At 44.0% G+C, this 16,660-nt stretch overlaps 1 pseudogene; it reads left to right on the plus strand.

The window, feature by feature from the left end:
• LOC115117986 (RNA binding protein fox-1 homolog 3-like) overlaps positions 1 to 16,660 on the plus strand; it is a 215,468-nt pseudogene that overhangs the window by 113,380 nt on the left and 85,428 nt on the right.

Below are 16,660 nucleotides of genomic sequence, written 5' to 3' on the forward strand. Positions count from 1 at the left end.
GTGAAGTTATTAATTACCCTTTGGATGGTGTATCAATACACCCAGTCACTACAAAGATACAGACGTCCTTCCTAACTCAGTTGCCTGAGAGGAAGGAAACCGCTAAGTGATTTCACGATTAGACCAATGGTGACTTTAAAACAGATACAGAGTGTAATGGCTGTGATAGGAGGAATCAACTGAGGATGGATCAACAACATTGTAGTTGCTTCACAATAATAATCTAATTGACAGAGTGAAAAGAAGGAAGCCTGTACAGAATAAAAATATTCCAAAACATGCATCTTGTTTGAAACAAGGTACTAAAGTAATACTGCAAAAAAAATGGACAAAGCAATTAACCTTTTGTCCTGAATACAAAGTGCAATGTTTGGGGCACATCCAATATTACACATTACTGAGTACCACTCTCCATATTTTCAAGCATAGTGATGGCTGCATTGTTATGGGTATGCTTGTAATCATCAAGGACTGGAGAGTTTTTCAGGATAAAAAAGAAACGGAATACAGCTAAGCACAGACAAAATCCTGGAAAACCTGGTTCAGTCTGCTTTCCACCAGAAACTGGGAGATGAATTCACCTTTCAGTCGGAGAATAACCTAAAACACTTAAGTCAAATATACACTGGAGTTGCTTACCAAGAAAGAAAATGTTCCTGATTGGCCGAGTTAAAGTTTTGACTTAAATCTGCTTGGAAATCTATAGCAAGACCTGAAAATGGTTCTCTAGCAATGATCAACAAGCAATTTGACAGAGTATTTAGAAAATAGTAATGAGCAAATGTTGCACAATCCATGTGTGTAAAGCTCTTAGAGACTAACCTGGAAAGACTCACTGCCAAAGGTGATTCTAACATGTATTAACTCAGGGGGTTGAATACCTATTGAATCTAGATATATTAGTGTTTTATCTTTATTTATTTATTTAAGTCTTTAACCAATGTTAGAATTGTTCTTCCAATTTGACATTACAGTGTATTTTGTGTAGATCGTTGACAAATAATGACATTTAAATCTATTTGAATCCCACTTTGTAACACAATAAAAGGTGGGAAAGTCAAGAGGTGTGAATACTTTCTGAAGTTACTGGTTGATCAAATCAAATCAAATCAAATTGATTTATATAGCCCTTCGTACATCAGCTGATATCTCAAAGTGCTGTACAGAAACCCAGCCTAAAACCCCAAACAGCAAGCAATGCAGGTGTAGAAGCACGGTGGCTAGGAAAAACTCCCTAGAAAGGCCAAAACCTAGGAAGAAACCTAGAGAGGAACCAGGCTATGTGGGGTGGCCAGTCCTCTTCTGGCTGTGCCGGGTGGAGATTATAACAGAACATTGCCAAGATGTTCAAATGTTCATAAATGACCAGCATGGTCGAATAATAATAAGGCAGAACAGTTGAAACTGGAGCAGCAGCACAGTCAGGTGGACTGGGGACAGCAAGGAGTCATCATGTCAGGTAGTCCTGGGGCACGGTCCTAGGGCTCAGGTCCTCCGAGAGAGAGAAAGAAAGAGAGAATTAGAGAGAGCATATGTGGGGTGGCCAGTCCTCTTCTGGCTGTGCCGGGTGGAGATTATAACAGAACATGGCCAAGATGTTAAAATGTTCATTAATGACCAGCATGGTCGAATAATAGTAAGGCAGAACAGTTGAAACTGGAGCAGCAGCATGGCCAGGTGGACTGGGGACAGCAAGGAGTCATCATGTCAGGTAGTCCTGGGGCATGGTCCTAGGGCACAGGTCAGTTGAAACTGGAACAGCAGCATGGCCAGGTGGACTGGGGACAGCAAGGAGTCATCATGTCAGGTAGTCCTGGGGCATGGTCCTAGGGCTCAGGTCCTCCGAGAGAGAGAAAGAAAGAGAGAAGGAGAGAATTAGAGAACGCACACTTAGATTCACACAGGACACCGAATAGGACAGGAGAAGTACTCCAGATATAACAAACTGACCCCAGCCCCCCGACACATAAACTACTGCAGCATAAATACTGGAGGCTGAGACAGGAGGGGTCAGGAGACACTGTGGCCCCATCCGAGGACACCCCCGGACAGGGCCAAACAGGAAGGATATAACCCCACCCACTTTGCCAAAGCACAGCCCCCACACCACTAGAGGGATATCTTCAACCACCACTTACCATCCTGAGACAAGGCTGAGTATAGCCCACAAAGATCTCCGCCACGGCACAACCCAAGGGGGGGGGGCCAACCCAGACAGGATGACCACAACAGTGGATCAACCCACTCAGGTGACGCACCCCCTCTAGGGACGGCATGAGAGAGCCCCAGTAAGCCAGTGACTCAGCCCCTTGATGACGGTTTATATGTCATGTTGTGAGCTACACACTTGGTTTAGCTTTTTGGATTATGTTGTTTGGACACTTTACAAATCACAATAAAGACATAATAACAGTCACTTCATCCTGGTGTTGTTATTTTTGTCATACATCTGTTGAATGGTAGACCCTGAAGACATTTACCTGACGTGTCATGTGTAGTGGCCTTTCAATGAGGACATTCCTGCTATAATACATGGCTGGTACAGTACCTGGGTGAGGATGGCTGTCCAGTTGTAGACAATAAAGACCCCCAAGACGTTAACCTCATCTGTATAACTCAAAGTTTACTGCGTGACTGATTCAGAACAGTAATATTTTCTGCTACAGGTACAGCTGACCAGATGAAGACATTTGCAGACCTTTTAGATATTGATTTAAAACAATGTAAAACACAGGGTGCCGATAAGGAGATCATTTTGTCATGTCAAACAAAAGGTGCTTTAAGAAGACTGTGCTCTCAAAAGGGGAAATAGGAGAAAAAAAACACAAAGTAAACCACAGTAAATGACCTACCACCTTAACATGTGGTTCAGAAAATAACTAAGTATAAAAATAAATAAAAATCTACAGTAAATTACCTACCACCTTAACGTGTGAATGAGAAAATAACAAAATATATTTTTTTAATTACCCAGTAAAAAAGTTATTCAGAAAACATGTTAACATACATCTCTAGAAATTTAAAACACCTGTTTTGGGGTGAGATGGAGGGCTCTGTCTAATTTGAGAGAGGACACACATCACTGATTGATGGTAAAAGTTTAAAAAAAGAATGAACGTACATCGGATACATTGATCAGAAGGAATAGCATGATGTCGTAGACAGCCTTTGATCAGGAGGAATAGCATGACGTCGTAGACAGCCTTTGATCAGGAGGAATAGCATGACGTCGTAGACAGCCTTTGATCAGGAGGAATAGCATGACGTCGTACACAGCCTTTGATCAGGAGGAATAGCATGACGTCGTAGACGGCCTTTGATCAGGAGCATGACGTTGTAGACAGCCTTTCATCAGGAGCATGACGTCGTAGACAGCCTTTGATCAGGAGGAATAGCATGACGTTGTAGACAGCCTTTGATCAGGAGGAATAGCATGACGTCGTAGACAGCCTTTGATCAGGAGCATGACGTCGTAGACAGCCTTTGATCAGGAGGAATAGCATGACGTCGTAGACAGCCTTTGATCAGGACCATGACGTCGTAGACAGCCTTTGATCAGGAGGAATAGCATGATGTCGTAGACAGCCTTTGATCAGGAGCATGACGTCGTAGACAGCCTTTGATCAGGAGGAATAGCATGACGTCGTAGACAGCCTTTGATCAGGAGGAATAGCATGACGTCGTAGACAGCCTTTGATCAGGAGGAATAGCATGACGTCGTAGACAGCCTTTGATCAGGAGGAATAGCATGACGTCGTAGACAGCCTTTGATCAGGAGGAATAGCATGACGTCGTAGACAGCCTTTGATCAGGAGGAATAGCATGACGTCGTAGACAGCCTTTGATCAGGAGGAATAGCATGACGTCGTAGACAGCCTTTGATCAGGAGGAATAGCATGACGTCGTAGACAGCCTTTGATCAGGAGGAATAGCATGACGTGGTAGACAGCCTTTGATCAGGAGGAATAGCATGACGTCGTAGACAGCCTTTGATCAGGAGGAATAGCATGACGTCGTAGACAGCCTTTGATCAGGAGGAATAGCATGACGTCGTAGACAGCCTTTGCTGGACATTGGTGATGTTTCTCTAACTCCTCTTTAGCTCATCAACCCGCTGAATAATGTCAGTGTCTAAAGGATCCTCAGATGTTTTTTATTTTCTAAATATTTTTTTCACCTTTATTTAACCAGGTAGGCCAGTTGAGAACAAGTTCTCATTTACAACTGCGACCTGGCCAAGATAAAGCAAAGCAGTGCGACAAAAACAACGACACAGAGTTATACATGGAATAAACAAACGTACAGTCAATAACACAATAGAAAAAATTGAAAAAAATAACAAATAATCGGTATACAGTGTATGCAAATGTAGTAAGGAGGTAATGCAATAAATAGGCCAATAGTGGCGAAGTAATTACAATTTAGCAATTAACACTGGAGTGATATATGTGCAGATGAGGATATGCAAGTAGAAATACTGGTTTGCAAAAGAACAGAAAACAAAAACAAATATGGGGATGAGGTAGTTAGTTGGTTGGATGGGCTATTTACAGATGGGCTGTGTACAGCTGCAGCAATCGGTATGCTGCTCTGACAGCTGACTCTTAAAGTTAGTAAGGGAGATATAAGTTTCCAAATTCAGTGATTTTTGCAATTCGTTCCTGTCATTGGCAGCAGAGAACTGGAAGGAAAGGCGGCCGAAGGAGGTGTTGGCTTTGGGGATGACCAGTGAAATATACCCGTTGGAGTGCGTGCTACAGGTGGGTGTTGCTATGGTGACCAGTGAGCTGAGATAAGGCGGAGCTATACCTAGCAAAGTCTTATAGATTACCTGGAGCCAGCTGTCTTCCTCTTCTGGCCACTGGAGCTTAGTCGGTGAGATGGGGCAGAGGGCAAGGGTGTGCCTGGACGGTGCATTTGGGTGTTGGTGAGAAGGGCTTGGACTCTGAGGAGAGGTGCCAGGGAGGTGATGAACCAGGCCAGGGAGATGGTGAACCAAGGGGCGATGAACCACCTGTAGGGCTCTTAGGCTCAGCTCTGTCTCTGGGCTGTTCAAAACACCATCCCCTCCAACAATCTGCACAAAATAACCCATAATGGCAAAGTGAAAACTGTTTTGTTTTAAATAATGTATTAAAAATAAAACAGAAATACCTTATTTACATAAGTATTTAGATCCTATGCTATGAGACTTGAAATTGAGCTCATGTGCATCCTGTCTCCATTGATCATCCTTGAGATGTTTCAATAACTTGATTGGAGTCCACCTGTGGTACAGTTTATTGATTGGACATGATTTGGAAAGGTTCACACCTGTCTTTATTAGGTCCCACAGTTGACAGTGCAAAGACCAAGCTGTGAAGTCGAAGGAAATTTCCTTCGAGACAGGATTGTGTCGAGGCACAGATCAGATGAAGGGTACCAAAACATTTCTGCAGCATTGAAGGTCACCAAGAACACAGTGTCCTCCATCATTCTTAAATGGAAGAACTTTGGAACAACCAAGACTCTTCCTAGAGCTGGCTGCCAGGCCAAACTGAGCAATCGGGGGAGAAGGGCCTTGTACTCCAACAATCAGGCCTTTATGGTAGAGTGGCCAGACATAAGCCACTCCTCAGTAAAAGGCACATCCCGCTTGGAGTTTGCCAAAAGGCACCTAAAGGACTCTCAGACCATGCGAAACAAGATTCTCTGGTCTGATGAAACCTAGATAAAACTCTTTGGCCTGAATTCCAAGCGTGTGGAGGAAACCTGGCACCATCCCTACGGTGAAGCTTGGTGGTGGCAGCATCATGCTGTGGGGATGTTTTTCAGAGGCAGGGACTGAGAGACTAGTCATGATCGAGGGAAAGATAAGCTGAGCAAAGTACAGAGAGATCCTTGATGAAAACCTGCTCCAGAGCGCTCAGGCCCTCAGACTAGGGTGATGGTCACCTTCCAACAGGACAACACAGGAGTGGCTTGGGACGAGTTTCTGAATGTCCTTGAGTGGCCCAGCAAGAGCCCGGACTTCAACCCGATCTAACATCTCTGGAGAGACCTGAGAGATGTCCAACCTGACAGGGCTCAAGAAGATTTGCGGAGAAGAATGGGAGAAACTCTCCAAATACAGGTGTGCCAAGCTTGTAGCATCATACCCAAGAAGACGCAAGGCTTTAAACGCTGCCAGAGATGCTTAACAAAGTACTGAGTAAAGAGTCTGAATACTTATGTAAATGTGATATTTCAGTTTTTTGTAAATAAATGTGCAAAAAAAAAGAAGTTTTTCGTTTGCTATTATTGGGTAATGTCTGTAGATTGATGAAGAAAAAATATATTTAGTCCATTTTAGAATAAGGCTGTAACGTAACAAAATGTGGAAAAGTCAAGGTGTCTGAATACTTTCCGATTGCACTGTATGTAATGTATTGTCATAAATCATGAAAATGTAAAGGCTAATAAGGATGGTGGAACCATTGATAGAGGGCTGTAGGTAAGAACCTTTACATGATAAAATGGTTCTTGGTAAAAACCCTTCATAGAGGGTTCTAGTTAGAACCAAGAGGGTTCTAGGTAGCACCAAAAAGGTTCCCCTTTACATACATTTCCAAGTAGCTGGCCCGAACAGCAACAACAATCTCAGTATCAGAAAAAAAAATAAAGTTTTACTTGCTATGACTGGGATATGTTGTTGCTTAACTACCTTAGCCGAGCAAGTCACTCTGGATAATCGTGCCTGCTAAATGACCAAAATGTAGACGTGACCGCCCGGCTGAAATCGGTCTTATGTAACAAAATCTGAAATTGTATTTTACATTGGATAAAAGTAGAGACTCAGAGCTATAAAATGAGATATCATACACTACAGTTGAGGAACAATGGGAAAGTAATTTTGCTTTGAAATTTCTGCCCGTCTGGTGTTCAACCTTCACCCCGCTCCTCCGCTCTCTCCACTGGCTTCCAGTTGAAGCTCGCATCCGCTACAAGACCATGGTGCTTGCCTACGGAGCTGTGAGGGGAACGGCACCTCAGTACCTCCAGGCTCTGATCAGGCCCTACACCCAAACAAGGGCACTGCGTTCATCCACCTCTGGCCTGCTCGCCTCCCTACCACTGAGGAAGTACAGTTCCCGCGCAGCCCAGTCAAAACTGTTCGCTGCTCTGGCCCCCCAATGGTGGAACAAACTCCCTCACGACGCCAGGACAGCGGAGTCAATCACCACCTTCCGGAGACACCTGAAACCCCACCTCTTTCAGGAATACCTAGGATAGGATAAAGTAATCCTTCTAATCCCCCCCCCCCCCTTACTAGATTTAGATGCACTATTGTAAAGTGGCTGTTCCACTGGATGTCTTAAGGTGAACGCACCAATTTGTAAGTCGCTCTGGATAAGAGCGTCTGCTAAATGACTTAAATGTAAATGTAAATGTAATAAACTTGTAAACTCACTTTTGAGAAAATGGCCTTTGAATATTTGGGTACTACTATTGCTTTGTTCTGGTACCTTCTTTGTCTACACCCATTCAGCATCGTTCACACCCTCTTAAGCTTTAACCCCACCCATCTCTTTAAGTGTTGATCAAATCTACTAACAACAGCAAGCACCCAAGCTAGCTACTTCCAGACATCTAAGTGAGAGAGAACTGCTCACTGAACATTACTCGCCTTAGCAGAGCTGGTTTAGCTGTTATGTTATCCAGAGTGTTGGTGACTGCAACTGTGCTGTCTGATTGTCTGGTCGTAATTTCAGAGCTTTTCACATTCAGAGCGCACAGTGGACGCTCTGGCCGACGTTTACTGACACCAGCCATATTCAACTGGTGTTGAGCTTTGGTAAATTCATCAGTTATTCTGCGCTCTCTGGCGCACACAGACAAGAGTTCTCTGAAATCGGATTAGATGCCTAGACTGAATTAGCGAGCGCACCCAAAATGGTTAGTTGCATAGTGGAGTCTTTGTTAAGACATGTAGCTAGCTAGGTAAACATTGAACCATAATCCCAACTCATGACACTACTACCCTGCATGAATTTGCAGGTAGCTAACCAACCAGGTTCAATGTTAGCTAGCTAAACGAATAGTAAGATTATACAGGTAACGTTAGCTAGTAAGCCAGCTAACATTAGCTATGTGTAAATGAACATACCAAAATTAATTGCAAAGCACACTGTGTAATGTTTCGGGCGGAGCTCATTAGAATAATTCTCAGCATGCTTCACAATTGTTCATTTTTACATATACATTTATATTTCGTTAGTTTAGCAGACACTTTTATCACACCATAGTGCTATCAGACTTCTGATGCCAATGAAGGGTGAAAGGGGGCCACAAATGTGAACCACTATAAAAAAAAAATGTATGGAAAAGTATTTTGTATTTCGAAAATACAAATGACAGTATTTATAAAATAGAAAATACATTGGAGTGTAGTTCAGCCCAGTGTAATACAGTAATACTCAGAAGTAATTCAAATACTAAAATATTCAAATGTCAGCCTATGGGGACAAACCAAAGAATCTTGTATGGTTCTACCTAGCACTCACACTCACACTCACACGCACACGCAACCACCAGGATAGACAGAAGCTCAATCAGCACCCCTTCTCTGTCTCTCCTCTACCTCTCTTTTCCCCTCTCTCTCTCCCCTCTTCCACCCTCCTCCTCTCTCCCTCTCCTCCTGTCTGTATCAATGGCGCTGCCTTCAGCACTTCTCTCATTGATCGTGCTCTGAACCCTGAGATGTTTAGCTGACATCATCTCTTCATCTCTTCATCCCTCCTCCTGAATGTTATCCTAATTAATTATGTACATGAACTCCTCCAGCGTCCCCTCTCTCTCTCTCTCTCTCTCGCTTGCTCTCTCTCTCTCTCTCTCTCGATCTCATTCTCGTGCTTTGTTTCTATTTTTCTGTCTCTCTGTTTCTCTCTGTCTTTTCTCTTCCTTCCTTTCTTTCTCTCTCTCTCTTGTTCTGCCTCCCTCTTAGTTCCTCCTCCATATGAGAATAGGTTGGAGCATTTACATCAAAAACAAAGTAAAAGGAGTTCATTCAACATCTACCTACTGACAGTAGAAGGCTTTCCTTCTGATAGTATAACCCCACCTGGTAGTTTCAGCTCAGTTAAGGCTTAAGTTGAGATATCTGTCCTCCAGAGGAGGCTGGTGAGGGCAGGATGGCTCATAATAATGGCTGTAATGTAGTGAATGAAAATGTTTCAAAGAAACCATGTTTCAAGCCATTAATATGAGCTGAGTTAAAGTGCCACTAGCCACCACTGGTGTCCTCCCCACAATTGAACTCCGTTTCCCAGCTGCGTGTGTCTGTCTTATCTCTGGGCCTGTTTAGAGTGGTCCCCTGGGTGTTGGTAACAGAGATCCCCGTCGTCATGCTTACTCTGATAACTGTGAAGTAAATGGAGGTTGTCACGGCGACACCTCAAAGGGCCGTCCCTCCCGGAGACCTATCGCTGCCACTTTCTGCCAGTGATGGACAGATGATCACACTAGGTCTGAGGGATGAGAGGATGTCTGGATGAATCCCTAGTTCTCTCTCTCTCTCTCTCCCATCTCTCTCTCTCTCTCTCTCTCTCTCTCTCTCTCTCTCTCTCTCTCATGCTACCCTCCGTTTCTCTCCGTCATTTCCTTCCTGTCTTTATACCTCTCTCACCATCGTTCCTCTTACTTTCCATCACTTTCTCTCTCTCTCTTTTTTTATTTCTCTCTCTCTCTCTCTCTCTCTCTCTAATGCCACCCTCCGTTTCTCTCCGTCATTTCCTTCCTGTCTTTATACCTCTCTCACTATCGTTCCTCTTACTTTCCATCACTTTCTCTCTCTCTCTCTCTTTTTTTATTTATCTCTCTCTCTTTCCCTCTTCCCCATCTCTCTATCTAATTGTAATATATGCTGTAGTCTAGACCTTTTTAGTTAGTTATATCTGTGTCCACTCCTCCCAGACAGCTTTCCTAATCTCCTTTGCCACATACAAATGCCAGGAGAGCAGAGAGAATAGCAAATACATGACCCCTCCAACCTGACCCTCACACTAACCTACAGTATGACTAAGATATTAACACACTCTTAGGCTATGTCCCAAATGGCACCCTTTCCCCTATATAGTATACTACTTTTCACCAGAGCCATAGGGCTCTGGTCAAAAGTAATGCACTATGTAGGGTATAGGGTGCCATTCTGGATACTATCTAAGACATATTCACACACTCTTAGAGAACAGAGACAGTTAAATATGTTCAGGTAAATTCTTTATTATTAAAAACCACAGTGTTTTGGTTGGTATTGCATTATCATGTTTAAGTGATTTAGCTTCAATCAAGGTGCTTTAGAGTGTACAGTATGAGTTATGACTAGTGAGGTTTCGTGTCCCTCTCACACTCCCACGCTCACACTCTCTTTTACAACCACCCAAACTCCACTCTATCATTTTAGTTTTACAATACCCAAGATTCCAGTGTTCTTTAAGCTAGGAACACATTTTTTTGTGGTCTGTGTTTCCCTCCAGCAGGCAGAAGAGGTTGCGCAAACGGAGGGCTCCCATCAGCTCCACCTGCAGCAGTGTGATTCATCAGAGAAGCAGCAGCCCAAACGGTTACATGTCTCCAACATCCCTTTCCGCTTCAGAGACCCAGACCTCAGGCAAATGTTTGGGGTGAGTAGCTAGCTATTACACACAAAATATATTGTAGAGACCTTAACCCAACACCTAGCGACTCGTCAAAAGGTTTGGCCCTCTTGGCATAATGGTTAAGGTGTTGGCTTGACAGTCGCTGGACCTGGGATTGAGTCCTGATCAGAGCTAACCCCCCCAAAATTCTCTACAATATGTGGCAAGTGAGAATTTAGAAAGATCTGAAGCTGAATAAGCATCACAAGGCCTAATTTCACCTATGCAATACCAAGGTTTACCAGCACACAACTTTGACCTACTACAGTGGCTATGTTGGTGAACATACTAGATTGTGTGTTTTCACTGTTCAGAACGCACAGACCTGTCAATGGTTAACAAAACACATCAGTCTGGGACCGCATTGTTGAGCCGACCACGTCTCAGTCTCTCTGCATGTGGTTGTGTAATCCTCCCATCTACTCTTAGCTCTACAGGAACATCAAGTGCCACTTTGAGACTGTCCCCATTAAAGATGTATGGGCCCGTCACACCTTTTAGAGAGGAGGCCTAAGTGATTCACGTCCTATCCTCCACATACCCTCTCCTCCTCAAATTAGAGACAAATATGAATCTTTCATCTCCGGGGCGTTACAGGGCCGTCGTCCTTAACCGTTCCTTGGAGAGAGAGGACGTAACTAGACCTGTTTGAATTCCCAAGACTGTTGTAGCGGTTCTCAGAGCAGAACACCGTTCATTCACAGGGCTGTTTTCGTTACACAATGATTCTAGAATAGTTTTTTTATTTTTCTCTGCTTTGTGAAAGGCTTTGAAAAATAATTAATAAATATCTGGGAATGAAATATCTGACCCTGTGTGAGTTGTTAGTGGCAACTTCTTCTTACTTGCCTAATTGTTTTTTGTTCCTGGAGGAACATAGTTCTAAAGATCTACAACGCTGCCGGTCTTGAGCTGCATTTCTTGCCTGTGGCCTTACAACCCAAACATCAACTTGTACCCACTCCTATGGAGTTGGAGTAGCAACTAGTGCAAGTCTGTCATGTTGTTTCTGAAGCGACTGCTTCTTATTCCAACAAAGTGACCAAGAAGTCCCCACAGGCATGCAGTACGACTGTAGAGCACAGAGCCAGCTAGCTTCTTCTCCCTGCCACAGACTTTGTGCGTGTTTGATGAGCACAAAAACAGAGAGCGAAGAACATGAAAGACAGAGAACACAGGGGGCTAGAACAATAAATACAGAGAACACAGGGGGCTAGAACAATAAATACAGAGAACACAGGGGGCTAGAACAAGAAATACAGAGAACACAGGAGGCTAGAAAAATAAATACAGAGAACACAGGGGGCAGGAACAAGAAATACAGAGAACACAGGGGGCTAGAACAAGAAATACAGAGAACGCAGGGGGCTAGAACAAGAAATACAGAGAACACAGGGGGCTAGAACAAGACAGACAGAGAACACAGGGGGCTAGAACAAGAAATACAGAGAACACAGGGGGCTAGAACAAGACAGACAGAGAACACAGGGGGGTAGAACTATAAATACAGAGAACACAGGGGACTAGAACTATAAATACAGAGAACACAGTGGGGTAGAACTATAAATACAGAAAACATGGGGGTAGAACTATAAATACAGAGAACACAGGGGGCTAGAACTATAAATACAGAGAACACAGGGGGCTAGAACAAGAAATACAGAGAACACAGGGGGCTAGATCAATACATACAGAGAACACAGGGGGCTAGAACAAGAAATACAGAGAACACAGGGGGTAGAACAAGAAATACAGAGAACACAAGGGGCTAGAACAATACATACAGAGAACACAGGGGGCTAGAACAAGAAATACAGAGAACACAGGGGACGAGACCTATAAATACAGAGAACACAGGGGGGTAGAACTATAAATACAGAGAACACATGGGGGTAGAACAAGACAGACAGAGAACACAGGGGCTAGAACAAGACAGACAGAACACAGGGGGCTAGAACAAGACAGACAGAGAACACAGGGGGGTAGAACTATAAATACAGAGAACACAGGGGGCTAGAACAAGAAATACAGAGAACACAGGGGGCTAGAACAAGAAATACAGAGAACACAGGGGGCTAGAACAAGAAATACAGAGAACACAGGGGGCTAGAACAAGACATACACACAGCGAGAGAGGACAGAAAGAAAAAAACAACAGGCCATGCAGGAGGGAGAGAGTGAAAGAGAGAGGAGAGACCCCCCAGACAGACCGTTCCCTAATGGCCCAGAAATAGAAACATGTATCATGGAAATACCCCATAGTGTTTGTTGGTCTATAGCTTGTTAATACCAGACCAGTCTTTACAGTACAGTGTTTACTGGTGGCAGCCCATAAATATATATATATATATAAACACTACACTCAACACTAACTTTTTAATATAATAATAGGAGGCTGGAGATTTCTCCCCTGGTCCCCTGGCTTCTCAGATGGAGTGGAACATCTGTTGTGTGCGTGTGTGAATGTGTGAAGGCCTGGGACTCCTAACTCTCCAGTAACACTCCCCAGTCACTTAGTGAAGTCTCCAAGTCACTGAGCTCTGCACCACAATTAACCAGAGACACTGAGAGAGGAGAGATGGATTAGAAGAGACAGACAATCTGCTAGCACTCACTACAATCAGCGATGCTCAGAGCGCGTCTAACCCTGTTAACAGTGGGTCGCACTGACATAGGCCCTGAAGACTTGGTGTCAGGAGGACTGGGCTAGAAAAGTTGGTCAATCAAAACAAAGTCACATGTTTAGTCCTTTTTCTTGTACTTTAGAAAGTGAGCAACTCAAACTGTCCACTTGAGGTTTCCCAGGCAAGTTTAGGCTGGAAAAGTGAACTAACCACTTTGGTTCTTTGGTTCAATACTACAGTTGCAGACAAGGCAGTTAAGCAGTTTGGTTAGTTAGTTGGTTGTTTGAGTGTCTCTAGGGTGGTGGGATAGGATACGAAGGGAATGTAGAAGTTTTCAGAGTTTACACACACACACACACACACACACACACACACACACACACACACACACACACACACACACACACACACACACACACACACACACACACACACACACACACACACACACACACACACACACACATACCTCTTTGTCGATGGTCCAGTTTTAAGGATTAATCGTTGTGGGCAGGGCTGAAGAGCTGCATCCCAGATTCCATCAGGGTTCTGCCATTCCCACAATGGGCTCCAGTACCGCCCCCTCCCATTGCCTGTAAATGCTGCAATAAGAGACTGGCTCAATCTGCCATTACGACTCCGCTTGAGCACCACCACAATGCAAATAAAAGCCAGCATTGCCAGGCATTATAGCAAATGGAATATTCTTCCATTCTAGCAAAAGTGAAGGCAATGACAAGCCATTGTAACATAGTCACACAAGGAAGGTATAACCAAGGGAATAATGCAACAATCAAGTGTTTTCTCAGTGGATTCTTTTTAATGTTCCTTATTTTGACAATTTAGGTCCTTATCAGAAAATGGACAGAAAAAAAATAATATAGTTTAAAAACTCAGCTGTGTGGTCGGTGCTTCTACAACAAAGCAGACCAGAGATGGGCAGTAGTTCTGTTACTTTTGACTAATTTGTCATTTGTATTTCACCACCCTGAACTACATCGAGACCTATAATTTGTATTTTAAAAAATAAAGAAAATACTAAAAACGTTTCTATAAAAAATACAAATATAGCGTTTCACAGTTTTGTGGCCCCCTCTCACCCTGCATTGGTATCAGAAGTCTGCTGGCACTATGGTGTGATAAGAGTGTCTGCTAGATCACCAAAATGTGAATGTTAATGTAATATGAACACTTGCAAAGCATGCTGGGTATTAGTGCTCTGATAAGAGTGTCTGCTAGATCACCAAAATGTGAATGTTAATGTAATATGAACACTTGCAAAGCATGCTGGGTATTAGTGCTCTATTCAATCCACATCGCGGAAGTTCAGCTTTACAGCATGATTGAAATTTAAAGGCAATTTCTCGCTTTCGTCAAGACTGCATTCACCTTAAACTCTTCATATGTTGGCTAAATAGGAAATGACTTAAATATTTATTTAGCGGAATCTGTATCATCTTTACAGATTGAATGGAGTCTTTAATATAAAACAAGGCCAATAATAACACCCAGTGTTTTTTGCAATTGTTCATTTTCATTTTGACATTTACGTTATCCTTATCCAGAGTGTCTTACAGTCAGTGCATTCAACTAAGGTAGATAAACAACCACATAAGTGTTACCGTTACTAGGAATGTTGTTTTAGTGCAGGTGTGTAAATACCTCAATGTACCAGCATCTTATCAAACTACAATGCTTTGCAAATGTATTTTGATACATTGGTCTTTAGAGTATCTTGCATCTGTTACAAGATACATAACAATAAACATTTGCCCATATCTGACATGGACACAAAAAGAGGGAATGTATGGAAAGAATAACATAGCAGGGGTTCATTACCCAAACTTATTTGAGTTGAATTCATAATTAGAAAAACACATCTAGGAGGAAATTACAACGATGAGCATGAGGGCTTAATGGTATAGTGATAATTGGGATTCAAAGCCCCACTTCACTGATTCAATTCTCTCATTCTCTCAACGGCATGTCGGAGATCTCTAATCTCAACGTCTGCATCCGAAAAGGCACAATATTAGGATGCCATTTGGGATGAAACCAAAGCTTAATACCTTGGATATATCAGCGAGGGCTGGAGACCTCCTTCACCAAGTGTTTGATAGCTCTCTCAGAAGATCAGAAACTCTGAAACTATCCAACTGGGAAACTCTGGAAGTTTGGGTGCTGCTTTCATGTCTGGGAAATGATCTGAAATAGGATATTCAAAATTACAAAACACCAGGCACTTAGGCTTCAGATTTAAAGTATTAGCGGGGGTTTTACCTCCAATTTTCACCATTGTCAGTTCTTCTGATTTCAAAGGAGCACATGAATATTGCATGACACAGGGAGCCAGGATGGCTTCCACTAGACCCTAGCTGTGCCCCAGTCGCTTCAGGAGCCTGTTCATTTTGCACCACACTGAGAGAAACAGGCTAATATACTGTCCCCAGTGCCATCACTATGTTTAATTAATAACCAGACACTTAGAGAGCCAGCCGCAAGAGGGTTCTTCCTGTCACACTCCCAGAGGTAGGGTCCTAAATTAGTCATTACTGTAGTGTGTGCGCATGCACACGCACACGCACACATACCCATCCACGCATGCACACACGCACACATACCCATCCACGCATGCACACACGCACACATACCCATCCACGCATGCACACACGCACACGCACACATGCCCATCCACGCATGCACACACGTACACGCACACATGCCCATCCACGCATGCACACGCACACGCACACATACCCATCCACGCATGCACACACGCACACGCACACATACCCATCCACGCATGCACACACGCACACATGCCCATCCACGCATGCACACGCACACGCACACATACCCATCCACGCATGCACACACGCACACGCACACATACCCATTCACGCATGCACACACGCACACATACCCATCCACGCATGCACACACGTACACGCACACATGCCCATCCACGCATGCACACGCACACGCACACATACCCATCCACGCATGCACACACGCACACGCACACATACCCATCCACGCATGCACACACGCACACATACCCATCCACGCATGCACACACGCACACGCACACATGCCCATCCACGCATGCACACACGCACACACACACATGCCCATCCACGCATGCACACACGTACACGCACACATGCCCATCCACGCATGCACACACGCACACGCACACATACCCATCCACGCATGCACACACGCACACATACCCATCCACGCATGCACACACGCACACATACCCATCCACGCATGCACACACGCACACGCACACATGCCCATCCACGCATGCACACACGCACACGCACACATGCCCATCCACGCATGCACACGCACACGCACACATACCCATCCACGCAT

Source organism: Oncorhynchus nerka, linkage group LG28, assembly GCF_034236695.1.
Source record: "Oncorhynchus nerka isolate Pitt River linkage group LG28, Oner_Uvic_2.0, whole genome shotgun sequence".
Taxonomy (NCBI): Eukaryota; Metazoa; Chordata; class Actinopteri; order Salmoniformes; family Salmonidae; genus Oncorhynchus; species Oncorhynchus nerka.